Raw genomic sequence first — 15,525 nt, 5'->3', positions numbered from 1 at the left:
AGAAAAATTACATGTTTAGTTAAAGTTTTTAACTTGCATATCTACATACCCATTTTTACCAATCCCAATGTTATGTAAGCTCTTTGAAGGTAAGAACTATTTCATTTTTTTGTCTTAATTTCTCCAACACTTAAAAAATAATGACTAACTTCGATTTTTGGCATATAGTAAGTGTTTTATACAAGCTTATTAAATTTAATTCATCCTAAGAGGGATAGATATTTTTCAAAAGAGCTTAATAAGTTAAACCACAGAACTGGTGATCTCTTATAATACTATTACAGAGTACTGTTTTGGAATTTTTGAAAAGAAATAAAGACAAAATTAACAATTTTTCATTTTCCAGAAGCAATTTTAAGAAAAGATGAGAAGAATAAGTAAAAAAAAAAATAACACCCTTATAATTTAAGATGTTGTATTCTAAACTATGAACTGCTGATATAATAATTTATATAATAATGGAATTGTTACCTTTGAATAGAAACAAAAATGAGTATACAAAAAATTTATTTTTCTTTTCTTCCTGTCAGGATTCCAATGAACAGTGAAGCCTCTGGTAATGAAAATAACCCATGACAGTCCTTTGTCAAGGAGTTGGCTTTCAGTGAGGAAAATAGTGCCAATTGCTAACAGTAATTTGTGTATCCAGGTGGCTTCACACTCTGGACTGTGAGAAATGAGTACACACACACACACACACACACACACACACACTTCAAAAAGAGTAAGGCCTCAAAACAGGTTATATTACAATGTATTTATGATTTACTCCCAAAGTTGGGGAGACAGAAGAGGGAAACTATTTGCAGACAAAAAAAATATTCCCTTTTCTGGCATTAACAAATGATATGTTTATGGCATTGATTTTTTATTTTTTCCAAATGCTATCTGTTTAGATGAGTTTCTAACAATGGTAATGTTTTTCTTATTGCAGGTCCAGGGTATCACACAGCTTGTTTATGAGTTTTGGACCATAATTTTGGACAGAGGACTCAGACAAAATATAATACCGGCTGGAAAGCCTTGATGGGGATTCCATCCTGCTGGGTGGCTATCAGCTTGGAAGCTTGAAAAGTTTATTTAGTCCTTGAAATGGAGAGCTCCGGGTCTGGCAGGTTGTCTGCTTTTTCTGCCATTGCTTTGTCCCATCATTCTACTACTGGCCCATCTGTTCTGGTCAAGCATGTCAAGACAACTCTTCTTCAAGACAGTCTTCCTGTTTTCTATTCCCATGAGGGTTGTTAAAGATGACTCAATTTTGGAATTTGACTCATTTTTCCTCCTTCTATTTTCAAGGTAATACAAAATATTTTACTTATAAAATGGCAGATTTATGTCACTATTGTTAATGTTCATTATTAAAACATCATTTTTGTCACTATTCTGTGAATCCTAAATGATGAAATAGAACTTTTACTTTAGAATACTGTTGTTTTCTATTGTTACAAAATCTGTTTTTAGCTTGCAAGTAATCCTGGCTCCACTACTTAGCTAATTAGAGAACTTCTGAAATGGCAGGGACTTCACTGGTAATATGTACATGTGTATACACATACAATCATATATAACGTATATATGAAAAATAATCTCATTTTTTATAGGCAAATGGTCATCAGCCAATCTTTGCCTGAATACTGTTAATGTAAGGAAAACCAATACCTCCTCAGGCAGTTCATTCTTAGAGAGTTCCAATTGTTAAGACATTTTTACTTATGTAGAATATAAATACATCTCTTTGAAAACAGTATTCATTGCTTCTAGTTTTGACTTCTGGGACCAAACAGAATAAATGAAATCCTTCTTTCAAGTCAAAGCCTTTCAGATACTAGAAGTCAATGATTATATTCTCATAAATTTTCTCTTCACTAAGCTAAACATTCCTCATTATTGTATCTGACCTGTATTTAACATATATTGTATATTTCTCATTATACCTTTTCAGAATGGATAGGTGGCAAAGTGAATTGAGCACTAGTACTGGTGACAGGAAGACCTGAGTTCAAATTTGACATTACGAACTGTGTGGACCCTGGGCTTATTCTTATTTGCCCCAATTTTCTCATCTGCAAAATGAGCTAGAGAAGGGAATGGCAAACATTCCCAATATCTTTGCCAAGAAAACCCAAAATGGGATCACAAAGAGTTGGATACAACTGAAAACTACTGAATAACAAAATTACCCTTTATTCTCTTCTAAAAACTTTCCAATATAGCAAATGTCATCCATAAAGTCTTATACCAGAATGAAACATGGTTCTTCAAGTGTGATGTGACCAAAATATAGGGCAACAAGCTAATTATGTTCTTCCTGAAAGCTGAAATTTTGTAGTATTAAGTAATTTACTACATTTCTCTGGGCCTCTGTTTCTCATTTGTAAAATGAACAGGTTATACTAGAGGATCTCTAAGGACACTTCCTGTTTTATTATTCTATGATCTTTTGATCCTACAAATCCATGGTTGATATAGTACTCATTTCATTTCATTCCAAGTGCTTTGAAATCAATTCTCAGTGCTATTAAAGCAGAAATATCCATAGTTAGTCACTATGCTATGTTATAGTCTCCAACTAAATAAATTAAGAAGTATGACCCTAAATTAAAATACATTTATAATAAATTAGCTTATAGGAATTAGGTTATATAATTATACACATTGAAATTTTGATTACTTTTTAAATATTTCTGTCAGTATTTAAATACTGCTTTATTTATAAAAGATTGCATATGTCTTTGATAAAGCCCCAGAGGTTAGCTTGCTGTCTGAATCTTCTATTTTTCTGGTGAAGGTAGGCAATCAGGAATAGTTAATAGTCATAATATTTCCACATTGTTTTTCTAACACCTCTGCTACTTTTTATTAAAATTTTGTTCCTCTTTTCTTAGTGTGCTGAAAATAAAACTAGTTCTACTACAGCCGAAAATACTGTCCAGTTCAGTCATGCTCTTGTGAGATCATATGGATAGTAGCTACATTGCCTAGACTCTGCTGCTATTAAATCAAAATTATGCTCCCTACCCTAGGGCTTTTTTTTAAGCAACATATGTTGTTTGGAGCCTTTTGCCTTTTAACCATCGATCAGTGAGTTCATGTGAGGGTTACCAATAACAGAAAAACCTTTCATTTGTTTCAGATGCCTGAGAAAACAGAAGACTTTTTATTATAAACATGTAGCATGAAGAACAAAATGATTGGAAGACTTTAAAATAAAGAGGTAACAAAAACTCTGTTATATAGGAATGTTTCTTTTCACTCTGTTCCAACCCAACAGTCTATATAAATGGAAGAGATTTGTTTCAATAGTTCAACATTAAATATAATGTCATTGTGTACAGTCATAATATTTAGTTTATCTCGAACAGGATTAATGTGTGATTAGCTTATGTATTAAAGCACATTAGAATGAACCATTCTTTATTATAGATATGTGAAAAAGAAGTTCCATCTAAAGGAATGACTAACTTTTCCTTCTTGTTTGTATGAGAAACCAAAGTGGAAAATGTGAGAAGAGTTGCATATGAAATGAGTGCATAGGCATAAATTAATGCTATAGTTCATATTTCTCTTTCATCAAATCAAACCCCATACATATTCTTTGAGCCCATACTCCTACAAGTGACATGTGGTGATTGAAGCCATTATAAAACATTTGCAGATAGACAGAGTGCTCTTTTTCAGACATGGTCTATTTTTATGGGCCTCAAGGACTGCTATAGCTTCGCAACTATTACAAATACTTGATCTATTCTTTCATGCATTATTAATGATTAATAAATTAAATACTTATTGTATACTTATTATAGTCAAGTAGTATACTAAATGATTGTGATACAAATAGTAAAGTGAATAATTATTGAACTCAAGGCGCTTCCCTTCTTCTACAGGAAACATTTATATAAGTAAATGCAAAATGCATACAAAGTATGGGAGGGAGATCTCTAGGTCTTGTGTAAAAGGTGGTACTTAAATTTTGTAGTGATTCTAAGGGATTGAAATAAGGAAGCATTTCCAAATGGAAATGATGCCAATTTATTTATAATGATGGTGGACCAGATCAGGTGCCCATGTTCATATACTCCCTGGCTATGTTATTCCATATTATTGTTCTTCTGTTACATAAATAAGTTATATTACAAAATAAAACTTATATAATATATATACATACATATATACATATATAACATATATGTGTGTGTATATATATATGTATATATATATATATATATATATATATAGTGTTTGCTAAATAAGTTATAATTGCTATAGCAGTTGAGAGCTTTGTGATATTGCTCTTAGCTCAGGGAGTCAGAAAATGTTTCGTGGAAGAATAGTTCAAGTGCTGGCCTGAAAGGACAGAAGATTATGTATTGACATGGAGGTTGGAAGAGAATATACTAGGTATGCTGTTCAGCATGAGAGGGCCTTCTAATTTGGCTTGATCTTCATTTTGTCACTAGACTGAGATGATTCTTGAGGAGAAAGTGAGGCTGATGACTTTACATTGCCCTCCCTGACTTTAATATAATTCATGTGCATGTCATGGTAAAAAACCCCTTGATACCATGATCCTCTTCAAGAATGAAGGTCAAACAGCAGCATGAGGAACAATACAAAGTGGGAATGGGAAAGATAAGTATTAGTCAAGAATGTTTAGTTCAGCTCCAGGAGAAGATTTGTGGAAAAAACTAATGAAAGAGAAGATGAAAAAATTATATAGGGCCTGGGAAGTCAGGTTAGAAAGGTTATTCTGCAATAGAGTTTAAGTCCAACTTAGTTTAATCATGAATTGTTGATGAGGATTTCTTTAATAGTTTGGTGACATACTAGATCACATGAAATGAGAGGAAAAACAAATACTAATTAGCGAAAGAGGAGATTGTGGGATTGTAGAATTATGGCTAAAAGGCATCTTTTGGGTAATCTAGTTCTTTCATTTTAAAGTGGAGATGTGAGGCTCAATAAAATTAAGCAACTTTACAAGATTATACAACTAGCTGCAAACCTATAGGTTGCCCAAAAGTATCTTTTTGAAATGAAATACAGATTCAAGTAGAAAAAATTTATTATGAAAGAAAATGTAGAAAAGTTTCATGTAATTGTAAGATCTACCAATTTGCTTGTGATGACCGCATATTTTAAAATCAGCCGGAGTCAGGAATTCAGGTTAAGGGAAAATGCTTCGATATTTATTCTTTGTGGAGGTGAAGGGGGATGGTGATAGGAATGTGAAAAACTGTGACTCAAACCCAGCCAGCAGTCCCTCTGCCTCTCTCTCCACCCACCCAAATCATCTCTATGTCATTTCCTGTACAACACATCAAAACTTGCACAAAGAGTGAATGGGGCCATTCCGTCTCCAAGCATATTTTAATAGAGTATTGTCCAATTGCTATTTAGCCTCACACGCTTGGGACCTCAGTGCATCAACTCGGACTTCAGCCCATTATAGTTGCTCTGGGGGTATGACTTCTGGATTCTTACTTAATTTGCCACACCCCCTTTAAATGAGTTTCTGTGCCCCCATTATCAAAACAGTGAATATGACCTTGTTGTCTGTCATAAAATATTAATTTTTGATGGGGTTTCTCAAAATAAATTATAGAAGATTGTGGAACTTGAAATATATTTTTGAAAACAATAAATACTAGTTAGGAGACTATATATATAATATATAATATATATATATTATATATATATATAATACCTCTCAGATAATGGAGTTTGTAAAAAAAAATGTTTGGAAAAATAAAGGACACTTTGCCTATTTAAAAACCAAAATTTGCCACTCACTAGTATTTTTTGAAGTCTAACTTTCTATTTAATATTTCAGAGAAAAAAATGCTAGCATCGACATTTTCTTATATAGTCCCTATTCAGATCACACAGAATACAATTTGGAAAATGCTGGTCTAAGTGAATGAGCTTTTATTTATAAACCACTCACTGGAGTCATTGAAGGAAAGATATTCTAAATACAGGTCATGCTTATCAAGTTTCCTTTGATTTTGCCACAAAAGTATCTTCTATAAATGCTGTTAAAAGAAATTGGGAAAATCAATTCGTGTCTTGTGGCTTTGCTGTGCTGATCTCAGAAGGTATGTAACTGCCTCTTGGTGGTCTTTAGACAAAGGGACTAGGATCAGAAGTTTTTGACCTTCCTTTTCAAAGTTTCCCTTGGGGAGTAAGGAGTTGGGGTTTGGAGAGAACTTGGCTGACTGCTGAAGATGCAGCAACCCTTCTCTCACTGTGCAATTTCCAATCTTCATCCAATTTTGTGGTGAATCACTCTCTCCTTTACCCTCCCCATCTCAATCCATCTCATCCACATGTAACTTTGTTTTCTGAAACAAGAAACTTTCAGTCCAAGGGAGATGAATTTTGGAAATCTTTCATTTATTCCATTTCTTTTTGGAGAACTCAGTGTCTTATGAAAATGGAAATTGCCTGACACCCTGTTAACAAACTTAGGACAGTAACAACATTTGATTGGCTCTATTTATTCAGAATTCCTGCCCCCCAGTTGTATTTTTTGGAGGAAATTGCATGAATGATTTTAATCACCAGAACTCCCCCACTATTTTAGACAGATTCTGTAAAGGGCTTTGGGATTCTTTTATTTCTGTTTGTTGTTGGATAAAGTAATAAAAGGTATTTCAGAACTCATTATAATTTGCAAAAAAAAAATAAATTCATGAAGTTTTCTTCAGTTGATGATTAAAGGAATGAAACTTAAAACCCTACTTTGTGCCTTTGGAAAATACCTAATAAAAACATGAATTTGTTGATTTCACATTGTTGGTAGTATATCTTAAAAATACCTTCAAATACTATACACACTCTACTGGGCCTATATCCCAAAGAGATAATAAAAAAAGGGGGAAAGCACCCACACTGTAGCCTTTTTTGTAGTGGCAAAGAACTAGAAACTGAGTGGATGCCAATCAGTTAGAGAATAGCTGAATAAGTTATGATATATGAATATTATGGAATATTATTGTTCTATAAGAAGCAACCAGCAGGATGATTTCAGAGAGGATGGAGAGAGTTACATGAACTGATGGTAAGTGAAGTGAGTAGAACCAAGAGAACATTGTACGCAGCAATAAGAAGTTTATGTTATGATCAATTCTGATGCATCTGGCACTTTTCAAAAATGAAGTAATTCAGGCCAATTCTTGCAATGGTCTGGTAATGGAGAGAACTATCTGTACCAAGTGAAAGGACTACAGGGACTGAGTATGGATCACAATATAGTGCTTTTACTTTTTTTGTTGTTTGCTTGCATTTTTTTTCTCATTATTTCCCTTTTTGATTTTTCTTGTACAGCATGATATTTGTGTAATATGTATAGAAGAATTGCACATGTTTAACATCTACTGGATTATTTGCCATCTAGGGGAGGAGGAAGGGAGAAAGGAGAGAGAAAAAAAATTTGGAACGAAAGATTTTGCCAGGGTAAATGTTAAAAACTATGTATGTGTTTTGAAAATAAAAAGCTGTATAAAAAAGAGAAATAGAAACTATTTTACACATGTAATTGGAAAAATAAAATACTATTGAATACAAAAAGTACTATGCACATAAACACACACACACACACACACACACATTTACATATATTTAGGTAGTATGTGCAGTCAGAGAAATTTGATTTATTTATTCATTCTACAACCAAATTTTATTAAGTATCTGCTGCATGCAGCAGAGATAATAATGTAAGCATGGACAGCTGAATCAATCAAACCACTCCTTTCATAGTAACTACCTTAATCAGGTAAGAACACCTCTTCAATCAAGAACAGTTAAAGTAGGTGTGACCAGTTCTTATTCAGTTTGAAAGAAGTGAAAGTCAATGAGCTGTATAGGAAGTATGGTGAGATTTGTAGAAGGGACTCAGGATTGTGGAGCTTATATGAAACACAGCAAGCCAGTTCAGATTCTAGCATTTGAGAGGCCATCCAGGTTAGAGGAGAGGATGGTTCCCTCCTGAGAGGTTATTACTTAAGAGAAGGAAGAAAAAAATAAACTCTATTCCCCGCCCTTTCTTTGCATTAACCAGAGGACTTTTTGAACCTTAAAAGATAGGAATATTTTCTTAGCAGTATCTCCAGTATAGCTGAATGCAGTGTCTTCGATGGGAACCAGAGAGAAATTAGACACACTGAGGAAAGGAACCTTTAGAATTCTACAAGGAGACAAGCAGAAAATATCACACTGAAGAAGAACACTAAGATTAAGGTGATTTGAATGTTCAGTAATCAGGAGTTGAGAAGACACAACTTTGGGACATGAGCTGTATAAGTTGAGCCCACTTACTCTGGAATCTGCATGTACTTCTGGGAGGGTACAAATATATATATATATCTATTTGGTGTGGGGGGGTTGTACTAATTATTCTTACTATACCATTTCTGTAATTACTCAACAAAAAGTTAATTAAGTCTGATTGGCTAACTGATGTTAATTTATAATCATATTTGGGAAAACAGATGGTTGTGTATACTTGTGAGTTCTAGTTCTAGAGAAACTATCCATATCCCCTTAGCACTACTACTAGAACAGAACTGGAGAAGAAGTCAAATGTTGTCACCACTGACTATAACTATTCTTTCCAATGTTACCAATGGTATCTTTAACTGCTAAGCCAATAGAATTTTTTTAATTCTCTTGGTACTTAACTTCACTGTAGCTTTGGACTTCTGTAAGAAGTTAGTTGGCACAATGAATGGAAAGATATTTTTGGGGTCAGGAAGATCTGACTTCAAATACAATTTCAAATATTTACTACCTGAGTGACCCTAAACAAGTTATTCAACCTCGTTTTGCCTCAATTTCCTCATTTTATAAACGAGAATAATAACGGAACCTATCTATAAAGGCTCTTGCAAGGATCATAAGACATAATATTAACACAGTGCTTGGAAGAAAGTAGGTATTATATAAATGCTTATTTCTTTCCCATCCTTTTGGAACAACCTCCTTTCCCTGATGTTCTCTCTTCCTTTATCTTTAATCACACTGCTTTCTCCTGGTTTTCCTTATATCTTTCTGAATGCTTTTGATCAATTTTCTAGATGAATTATCACCAATTTCCTACTCTCTGGACACAGATATCCCCTAAAGTTATATCTGGGAACTTGGTTTTTTCTCTATGTAGGAATGATAGGGTTTATTAAGTCAATCACCCAATCATCCATTTCCATTTGACAACTCTAAATTCCTGTGAGAACATTTTTGCTTAGCCAGTCAATGAGAGGTGTGAACCAGATTTGAGATACAAGGCTTGAGAATCATTTTGAAAATACCAGTCAAATAATCAAAGACTTTAGAATAAGTATGAAAAGTCTTTGATCAGTTAGAAACCCTTGAAAGGCATTGGGTGAAATGAAATGATTTTGCACAGGACATGCACTCAGATTGGTTAAAGAGAATTGATTGTGCTCTGTGGATTTTTATATAAAATAGGAAGCCAATATGGAAACTTGAATTTAAGTGACTAAGAATGGAGAGGAGAAAGTCATCCTATCCATATTTCTGAGAGGAATAGTTTTGAGGAGTAGAAGAGAAAAATCATGACTGTGGCTGCAACTTCAGTCTTCCCTTTCTAATGGTATTCAGAAGGGCAGAAGATTTGAATTTTTTATTTGACATCTTATCCTTAGAACATTAGGGGCCAGAGATAAATTAGACATACTAAGGAAAGTAAGAGACTCCATAAGGAGCCCAATAGTAGAAAATGCATCTCTTCTAAAAGAAATTCCATAGGTAATATATTAAGGGAAGAAAGACATTTTAGTAACCAGGATTGTTTTGTCACATGTGTTTTCTATGTGTGAGGCTATTTTCCCTAGGACTCTACATGTTTTTGTGTTAAAAAATATGTTACAGAATTTTGGAAAGGTGATTTGCACCAACTATGCTTATTCTATCACCTTAGTAAACAGACCTTTTTAAGAGCTAATTAAGTCTGGCTAATTGATATAGACTGATAACAATGGTGGGAAACACACTGCATACCACAACGCTTTTTAAACTTTTCCCAGTTATGACCCCTTTCTCCCAAAAAACTTTTACATGACTCCAGATAAATAGATTTTTAAAATAGTTATGTAAATCAAACATTTACTGAAAAATAAATCTCAAAGAACTTTATTTTAAAACAAATATTTGGTATACGTATCATTTTAAAATTTATTAAAGATGAAAGCCAATTTGCATACTAATGAAACAGATGTACATGTTTATTTTTACACAAAGAATTAAATCTTGGCAGAATATTTGATATATTTTATTATGTCGATTTTTTTGCAACCCCCATATTCAGTTACATGACTTTGTATGGAATCATAACCCACAGTTTAGGAAGTTTTGGTATAGTCCATGTACTATAGCATTAGCAAATCACCCTCAATATCTACTGTAATGCTGAAGGGAGAAATATCAGCTAAATCAGGGGTCCTCAAACTATGGCTCAGGCCAGATGTGGCAGCTGAGGAGGATTATCCCTCTCACCCAGGACTATGATGAAGTTTCTTTATTTAAAGGCCCACAAAACAAAGTTTTTGTTTTTACTATAATCCGGCCCTCCAACAGTCTGAGGGACAGTAAACTGGCCCTCTATTTAAAAAGTTTGAGGACCCCTGAGCTAAATAGTTGGGGTGAAGCGAGCACGTCTCATTGACTCCCCAAACAGAACAATTTACCATTACCCCCCCCAAACTTCCTTCTTTTACAGCTATGTTGAGGATACCATAACGATGATGAATAACATTTATATAGTACTCAAGTTTTGCAGATTGCTATACAAATATTGTCTAATTGTATCCTTACCACAATACTGGGAACTACGTGTTATTATTATCTTTATTTTCTAGATGAGAAAACTGAAACATACAGGTGTTAAGTGACTTGATTTGATTCACACAGCTAGTAAAATCTGGTCATATTTGAAATAAGATCTTTTTGACTTCAGGTGTAGCAATCTTTTTACTATATCAAATGCCATTGGCATTTTTTTTACTTGCTAAAGTTTGTAATTCTGAAATCATCTTTGATTCTTTGATTCTCCCTTTTTCCCCATATCCACTACCCTAAATCAGGCTGTCCACTCACCTAGATTAATAAATGGAGGCTAAGTGGTCTCCCTTTTTTTCAGTCTCTTCTTGTTACAATTCTTGCTTTCTCAGAAACTTCCAGTGGTTCCTTAATTACAAACATGACATAATAAAATCTACTCAGCATAGTATTAAAAGTCCTTCACAACTTGACTAGCCTCCACTGCTTTTCATGCCCCTTACAAGCCTGTATCACCCAGCTAAATTGGCTCACTAATTGTTATCTGAATTTGGTATTTTATTTCCTAATTCTATGTCATTTTTCATACCTTTCTTTATTCACTGTGGCTGTAATGCTTTTTTTCCCTTCTCACAGACTCCTTATTTTCCTTAAAGGGACAAATCCCAGTCAAAGTGTTCAGGATCCCAATTTTTACTCCTCTCTTTTGCTTCAATTAACTTGTTTACTTATCTACATCATCATTGTGCCATCTCCAGTTATATATACATATATATATATGTGTATGTATGTATGTATGTATACACACACACACACACACACACACACACATATATTTTGCCATTATACCCAAAGTGAGACTGGAGACTTTACACAGTCCTCCATCACTTAAATTCAATTCACTGAATCACTGTGTTGCTGTCATGGTCCTCTTCAAGAATGAAGAACAAACAATAACTTATTTATATCTACACACACATACACACACACACACACACATTCCAAACCTTAGAGGAAAGTGTGTTCCAAAAAGGGCAAGATATGTTTCTCTTTCTTATTTGCATCTTCATAATCTAGCACAGTGCTTTAGCACAGTAAGTGCTTAATGATGTTTGTTAAATTGAGTTCAATAAATATTTTGATAAGAAAAAGTAGTGAATACCAATAGTTTTTGGAGTTTTTGTTTATATGCTGTTCTGTGATTTTATTGTTATAAGGAAATCTACTTCAAAGGAACAGTTGCTCTGCAAGTTATTTTCTTTAAAATTTCTTGGGACAGTGAGAGTTTTCCTGACTGGCACAGAAAGATATAGCCAATACACATCAGAGGTGATATTTGAAACCACGGCTTTTCTTTTCTTTTTAATTTCTATCTATACCACAGATTGTTGCTCAGGAAAAAAATAAAAATTTTTTTTTAATTCCTAGAAATGCGGTAAGATCTTGTTTTGTTTTTCATATGAAATTTGAAGTGCTTTCCCTTCTATTCTGCCCTAAGTATAAACTAGTCAGACTACTCAGAAGATGATAGCATCTCTGCACAAAATTGGGTCAACCATTATCTTAAAACAAGTATGTTAGATTTCTAACCTTTAACATTCAAGCAGACATGACTACATAGTGATGGGTTCCTCTCTTAAATCATCAGCTTGTATTGTTGTGAGTTGGTATGTCAGAAACAAATTCATCTCCTGGAGAGTTATGAAGAATCCCACCAAATTTAACTAGGTTCTGTCCCTAGGCAATGAATACTCAAGACTTCCCACATTGGACCCCTACTGGCACAGCCATCTTTTAGTGATCCTAGTCATCTCTTTGTCAAAATGAGGCATCTCAACAGAACACGAGTAAACTCTTATTCTAAGTAAGCTGCCTGTATCAGTTTTTAAATTGATAATTGGAGCTTGTTTCTATGAGAGTCATGAATATTATGACAGCAAGTCCTTTGTATCCAGCAAGACTCATCAATTCTATGTGATGTGTGTCAGTATCATAAGAATCTTAAAAACTCACAAGTCATAGATTGTTGTCTTTCAGCAATTTTCTTCATGATCAGTAAAAATTTAAGGCATGTGTTAGAGGCAGGAAGATCTGATTTAAGCTCATGAGATTTTGGAGAAAGCTCTAGAAACTCATTATATTTTGTGATGTCTTGTGGTTTATATCATTATCCAGCAAAGTGAAATTGGAAGTTTTGTATGAGTGCCTTTCCTCCAATCCCATGTAAGTGCTGCTTTCCTAATTGAAGGCTCAAAGTCATTTGAAGAATTGCTTGAATGTTCTGGAAAAAATATATATACATATATACATTTTCCCTGAGCTCTAGCTTGTCATAAAAAACAGCTGATATGTAGTTTCCATTCAAAATGGGTCATTGCTGCTATAATTAAAAGTACTTTGTTAGGAACATTGAAAGCATTCCGAGGAAATAAGACTGATTGCTTCCCAGAATAAAAAGAGCTTTATTATTATTTTTTTTTTACTATTTGCTCATTTTGAGGTAATGTGATAATTTCCATTATCACATGGAAAGCCAAAGAGGGGGAAACCCCTTTGGCCCATTGTAAAATTATAAATGTCAATTCATACTCATTTACATGTTGAAGATAGTACAAAATCTGAATTAAGCATTTGATGCCAGCTTCTGTCCATGGATAAACAGTGTCAGTGATGTTGCATTTTAAGAGCTGTTATTCATAGGATTGTTGTTTCCCTGATTAGAAAGACTGATGTATGACCTGGTCATGATGTGGGAAAGATTCCAATCTTTGATTCCCAACACCCCCCCTCCCCCTAGTTATTGTAAATTACCCTTTGACTCACAAATCCTGGTCCCTTTGAATTCCAATAGAAGATCCGGACCTGTCCCAGCCCCACCTGGATCTGAGCCAACTTTGGGGCTACACCCAAAAGCCCCTCGAGCTAAGTCTCCTATTACAAAAGGGCCACCCTGGGAACCCCTCTTTGCAGAGATTCCAAACATGGTAGCCATGTGAGGACCCTCTGTCCACTGGACCCTCTGTCCAGTGCCCTTCTTGTCTCTACCTTCACCTATCTCCTACTTCTAAACTCAATAATAAACCTCTTTTACCAATCTAGCTCTCGGGCTAATAAATGCTTTTATTGGGGACTCGCGCCACTACTAAAACTCATTTACCTCCGTATCCTTGCGCCGAATCCAAGGGGGTTGCAGGGGAACTCTGTTTGACTCCCTGTACCCCAAACCTGCCACTAGACCTTAACTAAATCCTAATTTCATTTAGGTACCCCAAATCTAGACCTCAACAGTCATATGCATTGACTAGATCTTTGTCTTGGGAATAGTCATTGCAGTCACTGCCTGAATCATTTGCCACTGAGTTCAGCAGAATTTGCTTTTGCAGTAAGTATGACAAAAATTTCCCCCTCAAATTAAATCATTTTATCTTTAACTATTGCATTTTAGTCATTCTGTGGATCTTGGGCATTTATAGGTAATTGACTAGTAGTTTATTTTATATCTTCAACATTATCCTTTTCACATTATTTTTTACACTAACAGCTAACATTTTTTTTAATCTATCCATTCAGGTTTACAAAGACCTTATCTCACGATAGTTACTCTGAGAGAAGTGCTGTTATTATCCCATATTCTAGATAAGTAAAAATATTCTTTGTTTATAATGTAGATTCACAATTAAAAATTCATAATTTTCCTTTTAAAAAAGAACATGGTAGAAATTCAGAAAATCATAATTTTAGAGCTGGTAGGGTCTTGGAGAACCCTCAAGCCATTCAAAAATTTTAATGCAGTGAGAAAATAATTGAAAATAGCTTTGGACTTTGATATTAGGATTGCTCTTTTCCTATTCTCCCAATAATGACATAGGGCTATAAATTAGATTTTTTTTTATTATTCCTAGTTTCTCTAAAGAACCTGGGACACTTGTTTGTTCACTACAATTTCAATTTCCCTAGTGATATCTTTGTGACTTTCATATAAATTTTTGGATAATATGGGGTATTTTTTCTGATATTTTCAGTATGGGTGATATGGGAAAGATCAGAAACCTCTCAATCTAAACTAATTTAAATTGAGGTCAATGAGCCATCAATGGTTATATTTTAAATTACTTGAAGGTAAATACTGTAGTGATTTCAGTTTAGATTCTAATTATAAGTTGTAAATTGATGACATTTTTCAAAAGTATTTTCAATGGAAAGAGATTTGAAGATGTTGAAGAGCATGAAGATTTCCTCTTAAAAAATAAAATCATGCTGATTTGAATCCTGCCTGGTTTGTAATGGCCTTTCGAAGAAGGAAATAATTTAGATTCAAACTTAGCACACAATAGTGTGCCAATGAATGTGTATTTGAGATTCTTCAGTCAGATATGTATATTTTGTGCTGTGTAAATAAGGTTTTTGAATAGTTCTCAATTCTTAGTAGGGTGTATTTCATTTTTGAAAAGTTTTTCCACTTGATGTAATCCTCTCTTTTCTTTTGTCAGAATGCTCTGGTTTGCTCTTTTCTATGTAATATAGCAATTAAAATAGTTGCATGAGCATGCCTTTTGATGTTTAAACTTCAAAAGTTTTGTTCCTTTTACAGTAACTTGTCAAAATGGACCATAAATAATATCTAACTGTGAGTTATAAAATATGCAATCTTGTTAAGAGATTGGTTAAAAAACTTTGAATTTTGATATTGCTGACTTCTGTAATGAATTTGATTCTGGATTAATGTTTTCC

This window comes from Sarcophilus harrisii, chromosome 4, assembly GCF_902635505.1.
Source record: "Sarcophilus harrisii chromosome 4, mSarHar1.11, whole genome shotgun sequence".
In the NCBI taxonomy this organism is placed as follows: Eukaryota; Metazoa; Chordata; class Mammalia; order Dasyuromorphia; family Dasyuridae; genus Sarcophilus; species Sarcophilus harrisii.
This window is presented reverse-complemented; position numbering follows the sequence as displayed.